The 12,582-nt window shown below is 46.6% G+C and overlaps 1 long non-coding RNA gene across 2 annotated transcripts; it reads left to right on the top strand.

Moving 5' to 3' along the window:
- The first annotated feature begins 823 nt into the window (after positions 1–823).
- LOC311433384 lies at positions 824–12,279 on the top strand. Of its 2 annotated transcripts, none has more exons than XR_014690727.1 (3): positions 824–2,011; positions 2,597–3,859; positions 4,457–12,279. It is a non-coding gene; the product is annotated as an uncharacterized lncRNA (long non-coding RNA). The 2 variants fall into 2 exon arrangements; XR_014690728.1 differs by having other exon boundaries at positions 4,115–12,279.
- Positions 12,280–12,582: the final 303 nt, after the last annotated feature.

Raw genomic sequence — 12,582 nt, 5'->3', positions numbered from 1 at the left:
GCCAAGTGCATGTTGCTACACCTCAACCAGACTGGGAGGAGAACTCCTTGAGAGCAGCCCTGAGGAGAGGGAGCTGGGGGTGGTTTGGGGTGAGAAGCTGGACCCTGCTGTGGGGCCAGGCTGAGAGAGCTGGGGGTGGTGGGCCTGGGGAAGAGAAGGCCCTGGGGAGACCTTACAGAGGCATTCTAGTACCTAAATGGGGCCTAGAGGAAAGCTGGGGAAGGACTCTTGGTCAGGGCTGGGGGGCCAGGATGAGGGGCAGCAGCTGGAGCCTGGCAGGGGGGAGGCTTCGGGGAGGCCTTGGGAAGAAATTCTGCCCTCTGAGCGTGCCTGTAGCAGAAATTCAAAACCTCCACCGAGCTGAGAAAACTGCACCCTTGTCAGCTCCCACATGCTCCTCTGGATAACGTGAAGAAGAGCTGGACCCTGCACGATAACACCCAAAATGAGCTCAGGCCTTTCTTTCCACGCAGGTCTCAGAGCTGTGCCCCAGTCTGTGCGCACTGTGAGGAACACGGGCATCAACCTGGTCCTGAAAATAACCTTAAACCCCAGCAACCCAACCGGAGTCTGGGGCTATTTATACACAGGACAAGAGCAACACGTATCAAGACAAGATCTTCAGTATTCCTAAACCTTGCTGATGTATGAAACTATTTTCCTCACAAAGATAGGTCAGAAATAGCTATTTTAGGTGTTAGCTGAATAACTTGGGTGTAGAACCACCATAAGGGAAAAGGGCACGAGGCTCCTGCATTGAATGAGCTGTTCTGAGCCCAGCTGTGATTTCTCTTAGTCCTATCTCCTGCTTAGTAGGGACATGAGCTCCTCCAGCTTTGTGCTGGTGCAGGAGGATGATATGCCACCTTTGTGTCCCCCCTGAGTCTAGTTCAGCCCTGGCAGCACTTCCATGCCCAGCAAGAAGACTTTTTCTGGGGTTCATGAGCAAAAACTATGAGATGCTGTAGCCTGAGCTCTTTCAAAAGCAAGAATATGCTTTCCAGAAGTGCTTGGAGGAGCTCCAGGAGAAGAGCTTCTTTTGGAGGCAAGGAAATGACTGCAGCTACCCGTTCAGCCAGGTGGGCAAGCTGAAACAAGTGGCTCCCTGGAGCCCCCCATCATTGCTCTCAGGAGAGCAGTTAGGACAAGCTTTTGTTCTGCGTTGCGTGGGTGTCTCAAAGCAGGAAAAACACCCTGCAGCTTCCTTCCACTGCTGCACTATGCTGCTGCTAGTTAGGGACCATCACAAGAGATTTATCTTCATTTTATAACGAGACTTCCACAGAAGCTGTCTTCCAAAACCCTGGGAGTTAACCCGAGGGTGTTTTAACTGTGTGTTTGTGAAATACTCTCTGGAGCACTTACTGGTGGTCCAGGAAGATGATCTCGCTCTTCAGGGGGCCTCAATCCACCTTAGTTTTCTGTACTCTGATGTTTGAGATGTTTTAGGATGAAGCAGAATGAAGCTCAGTGCTCTTCTGAACTGTGGGTGTCACGGTGCCACTGGGGTTTCTTGTCTTCTGTAAGTGTGCTCTGTGATCCTGTATTGCTTTTGGTCGTAATAGATCACAATCTTTTCCCTGTGTTTAGGATTTACCAGGACTGAGCCTTGCCAATTTTGCTTTGTCTGAACTTTTCTTGCCCTGCCTGAGCTTAATGTTACTTGGTTTAGCCATGAGAGCAATTACTCCAATTGTCCAGGTGTCTATGGCTAATTTGCTTCTCTTTCATTTATTTTTGTGTGTTATGACCATTAGAACAGCAGCAACAAGCAGCTGTTCTGTGAAGAATGAGATATAACTCTAACACAGTGATGTTGTGTAGAGAAATACAGGCCTGGCGTGATAGCAGAGACCTTGAGAAGTGCAGACACAGGAGCCTTGAGCAGATACAGGAGGCGGCGCAGAAGACTGCTGGCGTGGGATGAGAAGAGACGAGGCACAGGCTGGTGCCGGAGACTTGCCCATGCTCAGTTAAAGAAATGCAGACCTGGAGCTGGACAAAACTAGAGGTAGTAAAGAGAGCAAAGAAATACAGTCTGATGTACGTACAGGGCATCATACCTAGTAAATTTGGATGCGAATGGATCTGTAGACTCCTGAAGAAAGAAAAAAGTGTAAAAGAATATCAGCAAGCACATGAAAATGACCCAAAGTGGATCTCAGAGTGAGGAAGGATAAACCAGTAACATAAGTTGTATTTTTAATTGTGTTATTACTATTTTTTGAAATATTTTCTGTATTATATATGGAACTTTAATTATTTATTTTTCTATAATAATTAGATCAAATAGTGATTCTTGAATTAGACAATTAACATTTCAGTTATACTAACAATAACTTCTAGGGTATAGTTACATATATAGTGCGTTTCCTCTGCCCATGCACAACATTTTTATCGTAACACTTCGGAGGCTGAATTTTTTGGACAAAATACAAATTTTTACGGAGTAGATGTTTCCACCCAAGTTAGATACCACAGATGCCCATTACTGTCAGCAGAGGCTATAATTTCATCTTAAAGTAGAAGTCTAAAAAAGGGTCAGATGAATCACTCTGTAGGACTACCCACATTTTTTTTCCTGCTAATTTTACAGAGAACCCAGGCTGACTGGCTTAGACAGAATTGGTGAAAAGCTTCAGACGCCTCGAAATTATATGAATCCACCCCAGATGTCCTCGCTGTTCTGACCACATGATTTTGTGTGCAGACACGAGACACCCTTGAGATCCTGGAAACCCTTCTGAGAAGGATCCAACGCTCACACTGTGCTGCTGCTGGGGCACAAGGGACACGCAGAAGGAGCTGACCAGGCAGCTGACAAGTGGGTTCAGGTCCCATTTGGGCAGCTAGGATTTCCCTAATGTTTTCTCACCGGAGCATTAATGCATGCCGTTCCAGGGAAGGACATGATACGTGTGGCTTGGCTTTGACAATCATTTCCTACCAGGTTGAAACATCTTTCACTGAATGTATCAGTATTAATTTATTTGGTGTATCAGTATTAATTTATTTGGTTCATTTACTTTACCAAAGGGTTCCCTTTGTTGGTAAGATCTCCTGCTCTGTCTCTGATTCAGACTTTGCAGCACTTCTCTAGGACCTCTGGTGGGCCAGAAAGGGCTTACTTTTCATGCAGCGACTCCATGTGCCTCGTCAGAAGAAAGCAAGTGGAATAAAGACCCCTGCAGCAAACACAGATGAAGTAAACATTATTCAGCCCTGAGATCAGGCTTTGTGTCCTGCCACCATCCACATCCCAAGAGATCTTCCATGTGCATTACTCTACAGGCAGATGGCAGATTCCTCTGTGTTGGAGATGCTAGCGATGGAAAACAGCCCCACTGCACCTCCTCCACCAGTGCAACCAGGCAGGGAGAACCAAAAGTCCTTTTCTCCAAGAAAATTTATTTGCATGAAAAGGCAACTGTTCGCTGAAACAGGAAAACCTCTGACTTTTCCTTTGCTTTTCAATTTGAAATTGAAATTTGCAGCCATCTCACAATGCAGCCTGTGTTAATCAATTGTCCCACGTGTCACCTTTAATTAAACAGACAACTGGAGTGAATTATGGCAGGGACAGCCACACAGGGAAATTTGGATTGCAGATGATCGTGGGGCAACGCAGTGAACACTGGCAGGCAGGAGTGCTTGAGTCTGCCACTGTCTCTGCCACAAAGCCTCCTGTTTGATTTTGGACACATTCGAAGACTTGAATCTGTTCCTCTTCATGTATCCTTTGCCTACACCATCTGTAGGTCTTCAGGTGCTGCAGTGATGAAAGGAGATGCTGCAAGAACCCCGAAACACTGCAGCTATAGAAATGTTCTGTGTGCACAGATAAAGCATGCTGGATCAGGTTTGTTTGTGGTTTACGGATAAATTGATCTCTACCCTTCTGAACCGGGGGGTGTTCACTTAGTTCATCTTGCTTCAAAGAAAAGTTCCTTTGTGATGCCTGGGAATGCGTTTTTGCTAGTGTTAGATCAGAAATAGGTTAGCCGTAAATACAAAAGAGTTGCAAATAGGAGCAATTCGGCAATAAAAACCCTGCGTTGGGTCAGGACCACTTGTGAAGGTGATAGTAATGATGTGGTATTGCTGTTTTTTACAGATTATTGGACATCAGCCTGCGAATCCCAAAGGCTGGTGCGGATTCCTGAACAAACACTTATTCATCTAAAAACGCGTAACATTTCTTAGAACCATTTTTTATTCGCACTGAAAAACAGCATCTGTGGCTCAGCTCAACGTCTTACTGAGCTGGACAAAGCACAGGCAGTCCCTCCTGCCAAAAAGAGGTGGTTTGGCAGAAAAGGCAGAGGGGGACAGGACACCACGAGGATGGGGTTATCCACCCCTGTGCTATAAGGCAAGCCCAGGGACCAAGAGACCGGTGCTTTTGGCCATGATGCTGTCTCATCCGAATGATGACACAGATTTTGTGTGCTTTCAGGACGATCTGTTGGGGCCACCCTATGCACCCCAGGTCCTGGGACACCACCTTTATCTGTAAGGAGCTGGCACCGATGACCCACACTGAAGAAGAGCTGGATGAGCAGGGATTTTGCTGCATGCCATGTAAGCTGTCGAAACGTATTTAAAAATTCAGACTGAGAATGCCCTGAATCACACAATCACCCCCTTCCAGCCCTGCCTCCTCACCTTCCCACTGTACAGGATGCACAGAGGAAGAGGAACACGGTGAAAGGCTCAATAGACGGTGATTTGGTGACTCACGTTTGCTGAATGGCTCACGACCAGCTTTCCACGGGATTGCAGCACGTTAACTTCAGCCTGCTTTGCATCTAAGGCAGAGGCACTACGGTCCCTTCTTCTGCTTTGTGGCAGCAGCGCTTCCCGAGCCAAGTTTTGTGCTCTGTTAATCCAAGCGTATCGAGAGACAACTGCCTTTTGCTATTTGCAGCACATAAAAATCAATATGCCACTTACATATCCTCTCTGACTGTCATCCCAGACACTTCTGCTCTGCTATTACACGCAGACACGTTACCTCCTCCAAGCAGAACGCTGTCTATTTTCTGCATGAGTGAGAGAAATGCTCCGGCATCATGGCCCCCTGTAAATTATAGGTGCGAGAAAAGGATTTATGAAGGATATAAGAGGATGAGTGCCTTCTGAAAACAGAGGACTGGGCCCCATGAGCAAGGCTATTTTTTCTACGTCCGTGGCCCTGAGCTTTATATTCAGAGCCAAATTCTGACTGCACGCCTCCAATAGAAGGTGTTCACAGACTTCTGTCTTGGAGGTGTGGTGGAACAAGATCCAGCAGCCAAAAATATCTTCTGTAGACCTATCCTATGTGATCTACACCACTGTAGACTATTTCAGAGGTGAAGAACCAAGTTGTTGTGCACAAAATTTGAAAGACTTTTGGGCCTGGGGTCTTAAAAATGGAGTAGAGAGGAGAGATGCATGGAAAAGGAGCGAAAGAGAGAAAAGATGGAGAGACGACTGAGAACGTTGTATGGAGGAGGTGCCAAACTAGGGCCTGTAAATACATAATTTAAATGTGTTTATTTAACTCTTGGAACAGGGAAATGTTGGAAGAGGAAAGCCACCACAGATGCTGATGGACGCACAAGGGGGCTCAGGTGCCAGGATCTCCCTCACGTGGCATGTAGAGCCTGGGTCCTCTCCTGGTGTGGGGATGAGGCTGCTTTCTTTCCACCCTATATCTACACCACCTTGGAAAGCCAGAGGTTCAACTCCTTCCCTTTCCAGCAAGGATTTCTACCCAGAGCTGGGGATCTGCCTGCCACCAGCCTGCTGGCCCCCAGGCTGGGATGAAATCGGTCTCACCTCCTCCCAGCGATGCTCAGTGAGACAGCAGTGAAGACACTTCATGGCAATGATCCCAAATCCCTGCTGGGATGGTGTTCTCACCAAAAAAAGCCCTCTCTGACCCTTCTTGACATATGGCAGGAGCAGTCATCCCCTTCTCCATCCCCTGCCCTCTCTGCCGGGTGGATGACCCCTACCCTGCTTCTTGCTCTGATTGCAGTGAAATAAGTGGTTTTTGCCTGTTTTCCTTTGCTCCATTCCCCCCGTGGAGGCTCACAGGAGAATTTAGGGTTCCTGCAGCTGCCTGCAGCCCTTCCCTGCTCTCAGCAAAGCCCCCTCTGCAGTCCTGCCCATGCCAAAAGCTGGTCCCAGGCCACCTCCCTGGCTCCAAGCCCACAGCGGCTCCTTCTGGGGGAAGGAAGGTGCCAGCAGATGGTGCTCTAAGACCCCAAATTCAGCTCCTCTGCCCCACATCCCAGGGCAGGGGCACCCTGCCACATGCACCTTCCCTGCTCTGGCCTTTCCCACCCTGGACACTGCATTTTGCAGCTCCTGGAGGGCCAAAAGCTGAGGTCTGTGTCTTGTGCATGTTCTGACATCTTCCAGCTCCATCCCCCAGGGCCTTTCACACTGGGAACATTTTTTTTTTTATCCCGGGCAGGGGGGGATTTTCAAGCAAAGACAAAATTAACGTTAACTTCTTTCATCAGAATCGATCTGTTCCAGACAAGTTCAATGAGTTATTTTCTTTACCTCGCTCATCAACTCGCCCACGTCTTACCGGCGTATCCTTGTACAGAGCGTGCTGCTCAGAGCAGGTCCAGCCATCTCGGGGGGGATAAAGACATTTTCTGGTTGAAAAAAAAGACAAATTTCAAGGCAGAAAAGGAACCCATCGGATGACAGTGTAGCCTGGACTTGAGTGAAAAAAGCCAGAGGCGGGCAGTGCTGGAAAGAATGAGTTATAGCTGCATATAGTTTATGGGAGATGTTAGGTCTGTGTTTACGAAGTAAGAAGAGTGTAAAAAAAAAAAGTGCTTTTAAGCTGTCAGCTATTTATCTTCAATATTTGTTTAATTCTGGATGAAATGTTACTGTGGGAGGAACCAGCGGGTGCAAGCTCTTGTTGATGTCCTGGCAGAAAAGCGGTGTAGAGGCTTACAAAAATCATGCTGCACTTCTGTTCGTGCTACCACAGTGATTTGTGGACGAGAGGTAGCAAGAGGTGAAGGTTTGCTTGGAGATTTGGGCTGTGAGGTCAGACAGTAAGGGTTTTTTTTGCCCTTGCAGCTTGGGATTCCTTCTGTTGGATTGCTGCCATTAATATTTTTTTTTATTCTGTGGGGTAAATTTATTATTTTGGGGGTAAATTTATTATTTTGTGGGGAACCCTGCCCCCTGACTCCCACTTCAGTAATGACTTTTTCTTGCTGGAAACCAAGCTGTTCTTATTTACCCCCAAAAAGCCAACACTACGGTGTTTGCTCCAAAGCTCACAAACTGCATTTTGTGGCCAAATACACAGAAATCGCTTTTCTTCACCAAAATGCAGCTACCTATAACCACAGCGGGGGTTTAATGATGGGCGACTGCCTAGCCAGAAGATTCCCATGTCCTGCTGAAACTGCGTGGGGGAATTTGGGCTAGCAGGATGTAATTACCAGAGCTGGAGCTTGGCCACGTGCCTGCTGCTAGCATCCTCTCGCTCCAGAAAATTGCTGTGAACGATCTCAAGTGAACACGAGCATCCAAAGCCTCCTTCCTGAGTCCTGTCCTGGAGATGGCAGCTCCTGCCGCGGTTGTGGCATCCATCATGGGAGGAGAAAGATGCTGGAAATGCAGCTTAGGAAGCCTTGCAGTCCTCCTGCACCTTGCTTTTGGGGTGAGGCTGGAGGTAGGAACAAGCAATTTGATAGAAAAGCGAGAAACACACCCGTAATGAGATAGCTGTCAACACTCCCCGCGGATAACTCCACGGCAGCAGAATTATTTATAGACAGAAGTGTCTGAGAACTTATTTTCTTTGACACTGGCCATGGCAGAGTAATGGATAGCTTTACAGGATGGCTTTTCAAAACCACTCAATTAGGAGCAATGAGGTGCAAAATTACATGTGCAAAGAGACGGAAACGTAGATATTTGAGATGAAAAGGGCTTTGCTGGCCTGCCAACACCATCCTGTTCCCAACAGGACAGAAGTGCTCTTTTCTAAGCACCCTGGTGTACAATTGGTCTTTTTTTGTATACGTGAATGTGATATCTAGAGCCTGAAAACTGCAGATGTTTGCGTTATTATTATTATTTTATTTTTATTTTTTTTTCTGCTCTGGATGCCTAAGTGTGTATAAATCCCCATCTATGCAGTGAAATTGGTTTTGCTTCTCTCTAGAGGGAGAATGCTAGAAAGAACTCGATTTAAAGCAGAGTTCCCATTTTCATTCATTCTTTGGGATAAAAATAAGAGTAGCTTCTTCCAAACAAGCATCTCCACCCAACAAGGTGCTCAGACACAGCTTGTCAGAAACCCTTCCCTTAGAAGCACAGCCAACAAGCTCTCCTTATTTTTACTCTTACTTGCAATTGTTCACAACCCAAAATAATAATAAAATAAAATTAAAAAAAAAGAAGTAACACTAACCTGAAAATCAGTGGCCTACTCCTTGGGTAAGGAAACATTTTGAACAGGGATTGACGTGGAAGAATTATTTTTTTCTGCTGAAGTATTTGTCAGGCTGGATTTGCATTTGCTGACCTTTATAAGTCAGAGGGATCCGGGCTCTCAGACTAAATTCAGTCCCTGAGAAAAAAATGTTTGGCCACTTCTGCTTTTTTTCTGATTACGGGTGAGCTGTGGTTCTGAGAGAAGAGTCCAGTTCACTCTAATTTCAGCTATTCTTGCTGCTTGCCCTGGTCCTTATCGAGGATGACTTTTACTGAATTAGTTTTGGGAGAAAGAAGGGAGAAAACTGGTGCCCAGCAACCCGCTTGCAGTAGAGACATTTCTCTCGCTGCGCCACAGCAGAAGGTGACATATTTCAAAGCATAAAGTGGCAAACACCCATTAAAGGTCATAAAGACGCGCTGGTTTTTATTAAGACCAAATTGCAGCTGCAATGATTTGAATGGCAAAGGGCTCCAAATGCAATCAGCTGGCTGATTGGAGCACCGTGGAGCGCAGTCTGCGGGCTGCCTCCCTCTTCCCTTGCTTCACCTTCTGCTTTCTTCACACAATCTCTGTCTTCTTCCATGCTGCATACACTCAATCCAAGAATCTTCATTATTCTTCCTTGCAGAAGTCATTAACACACCGGGGGTTAATCAGCGGGGCGTCATCCAGCCAGCAAGTGCCAGTAGACCCAAGCGTTGAGATTTGATCACTTTTCCAAGCCTTGATGATCATGGTGGGCTGTGATCTAACAGGCAGGACCCAGGTGGGCAGGAGTGCTATTTTGTACTCATTTGGGGAGCATTTTTGGGCCCTTGGACAGATGGGGTTTGAGCACTGATGGTGTTTTTTGCAGTTTGGTCTCCCTTTCTTGACCCTACACGTCCTTGTGTTGCTATATGCAAGCCGCATCTATCTCAGGGTAGGATTGAATCCTTTTTCCTTCACACATCTAAATGCAGATGTCTCCATCTGACTGAAGCACCCTCAGCTCCTTTTATAAGTCACAAAAGAGAAATGGCCACTGTTAAAGCCATTCCCCAGCCCATTTTAGGTGCCGGCCTTAAGAGAAGCCAGATGACGGATTGAGCCTCTAAAGTAAAACGAACCAGCTCCTCGCTGACTTGGGTTCCTGTGCCATTTGTGAGAAATTGAGCTACAGCCCTGCTAAAATTTCACTCAGCCTCATGTGCCTAATCAGCAAAATGACTTTTCCCCAAGCATTTAAGAAAGCAGATGAAAGACCAATTTGACACAACTGTTAACCCAAGATGCACCAAGCATTGGTGCAGGGACATTGGTGGCAGGAGGATGGTTGGACCAGATGATCTTGGAGGGCTTTTCCAACCTTCATGACTCTGTGATTCTGCAACCCCTGTCCTCCACCATGTTGCAGACTCGGAAGGGTGAGTTCTTGCCATCGTTGCAGCTACGTACCCAAGGCACATTGACCTGTCCATCCTGGAGAAGCATGAGTAGGGTGGTGGTGTGCCCTCACCTGTACATCCCGAGCCTCTGAGTGATGCTGAAAGGTGCTTTGGGCAATGTCTCATCCCCGAGCCATGGACTGAATGTGATCAGAGACCCAGGGGAAATTTGTATCTGAGGTCCTCCTGTTGAAAACCCAGCCCCAGGCTCTAACCTCTGGGCTCTTAGGCAGGAGCCAGGTGGCACCACGGTGCTGGTCCACGTGTGGGTTGTCTGGCCCTGGCCCTGCCTCCTCTCCACGCCGTTGCTCCCACAAAATGAGCTGCATTCAGCCCATCCAGATGCGGAGCGTGCTGGCGTGGAGAGACTGCCATTCATCAAGGGGCTCCATTCTCTACTCATTATGTGCCGGCTACAATGAATCAATGGTAATGAGGCAATTTTGGTCATTTCCACTTTGTATGCACAATAATTATTTTCCGCCCTTGCAAAATAGTCCCTAATTAAACTGATGGATTTCAGCGAGGTCTCGCAAGACTAAACCCTCTTCCTCTTTTATCGGGGCAGCATGGCCTGTGAAATCCATTGCGGCTGAGCTCTGCAAGGCACAACAGAGTTTTCAGATGCCTCCCTTTGGTGGATTTTAATGGGCTGAACAAATGAAAACCTTTGGTGAAATCAAAGATAAAGATGGAGGCAACACGTCTCTTTCTTGAGGAGGATAAAAAAAAAAAAAAAACTAATTCCTTCTAATGCCCTAGGACAATGTGATATCAAATGTGCAGGAGAAGAAGACAAAACTCATTCATTCACTCAAGTCAGGAATGCCTGCTCAGGAAAATGCAGGCAGAAAACTGCTTTCTTTTACAGTCTGAATTAAATGAGGGGCAACATTTCGGCGTATTGCCCGCTGCTCTCTAAACAGCCCCGCTCCAAAGGGATCATCTGAATGCAGCGTCTCCCAGCCGTCGTGCCACACTAGAGCCTTATTTCTTCTCAGTGATAACTGTTGAACCAAATGGAGGTCAAGAGCCTATTACTACCAGCATTAAAGCACCAGCAGTGCTCTCAGAAGAGCCTGGAGGAGCCTATGCTTTAAAGCTAAATGGTGTCACTGTCAAACTCCGACTGCTGTCCTTGGAGCAAGCTGTTACAGCTGCTTTGGAAATTGTTGGTGCTTGTTGCATGAACAGATTACAACAAATCAGCAGAGCCACAGCAACTTCTTGAGTGTAAACTCGTAGCTGGCCAAAAGCAGTGTTCTGGCCTGAGCTTAGCTCGTGAGCCAGGAGGATGAGCCTAAAGCTGGTGAGCATGTTCTCAAGGAAAAATAATAATAATGCGACCTTGTGCACATGTCTTCAGGCATGAGGAACGGGAAATCTGTGGCTTCTCCTTTATTTGGGGGTTGAAAGTGAAAGCAAAGTAGGAGTCTAAGGGTAGATGCTCCTAGCCTGTATGCTTTGAGCCCCAAAACCACTTGGAGGGGAACCTTCATGGAAAACCCAAGCCCAAAGCCAGCAGCGAGCTGGGGGTCATCTCTCAACATCCTACAGGAGTCAACCCTTCCTGCCCCAGTGTACCTGCCTTTTCCTAGGGGAAATACACTCTATGCAAGCATTAAGGCAGAGGAACTCAGAGCTGAACTGTGCAGGGCTCAATCAATGGCACTGATAATGCTATAAAACACCCGTTCACCCCAAAACCAGCATTGTGGCAGGCTGAGACATTAAACACTGGGCTGGGATGGAGCCTTAAATTCAGACACTGCTGCCTCACCCTCAGCCCATCTGCAGGAACCGTACCCTCTACCTTTCCTTCTCTACATCTCAGCATCTTATATGTCACTGTTCAGCCTGATTTTCCCCTTTCCCCTTTTTATTTGTAGTGCAGCTACCCCCAAAAACAAAGCAGAGAGTGCGACGACTGAAACCTTAAAAGGCACTCCGGAAAAACGCTGCCTGGAGCAGCGAATACATCAGTTTGGATACGGAGCATTGATTTCTTTTTATCACCCTGCTTATTAACTACACAGGATTTGCTCTTAAAGAAAAAAAAAAATATCAAAATGAGCCTAGAGGAACTGTGAGAGATAAGGGGAAAGATGTTTGCTCAAGTTATTTCTCTTCGTGAAATGCTTTTAGCTCCAGAGACCAGGTAGGGAACCAGTTTCCTATCTTCAGTAATTAAAAGAAGAAGAAGAAAAAAAAAGAAAACCTGGCAGTTTACCAGCCGTTCTTTACACATAGAATTAATATCTTTTTATCTTCCAGAGATAATAGATGAGCCGGAGGAATCAGATCAGAACACGAATGTCTTTGTTGTAATTCCAACTCAAAGGAGCATTTTTGCTGTAATAAAACCTAACAGCATTAAGTGGCCTTGATTTTCCATTGTGGTATTGTGTCTTGGTGCCTGAGTAGCATCATATAGGTGGATCTTTGGCAGAGCTAAGCTGGTTGGTTTACCAGTAAAGAAAAAGCTGAAGCTATTGATCTAATTGGGACTCTATTGCTCTGATTAAACAAAGAATCTAACCCATTGTTTCTGGTATTAGCATCAAGTTGCCCAGCACTAGAGACATGGAGAGTGAGACAATTAGCATGACAAACAGTGCAAAGGTGCTGGAGATTAAAAACAAACCCTGGAAAAAGAAGCAGAGTTTGTAGGTGCAGAGATTCAGG

This window comes from Aythya ferina (assembly GCF_964211825.1).
Source record: "Aythya ferina genome assembly, chromosome: 1".
Classification (NCBI taxonomy): domain Eukaryota; kingdom Metazoa; phylum Chordata; class Aves; order Anseriformes; family Anatidae; genus Aythya; species Aythya ferina.
This window is presented reverse-complemented; position numbering and strand designations above follow the sequence as displayed.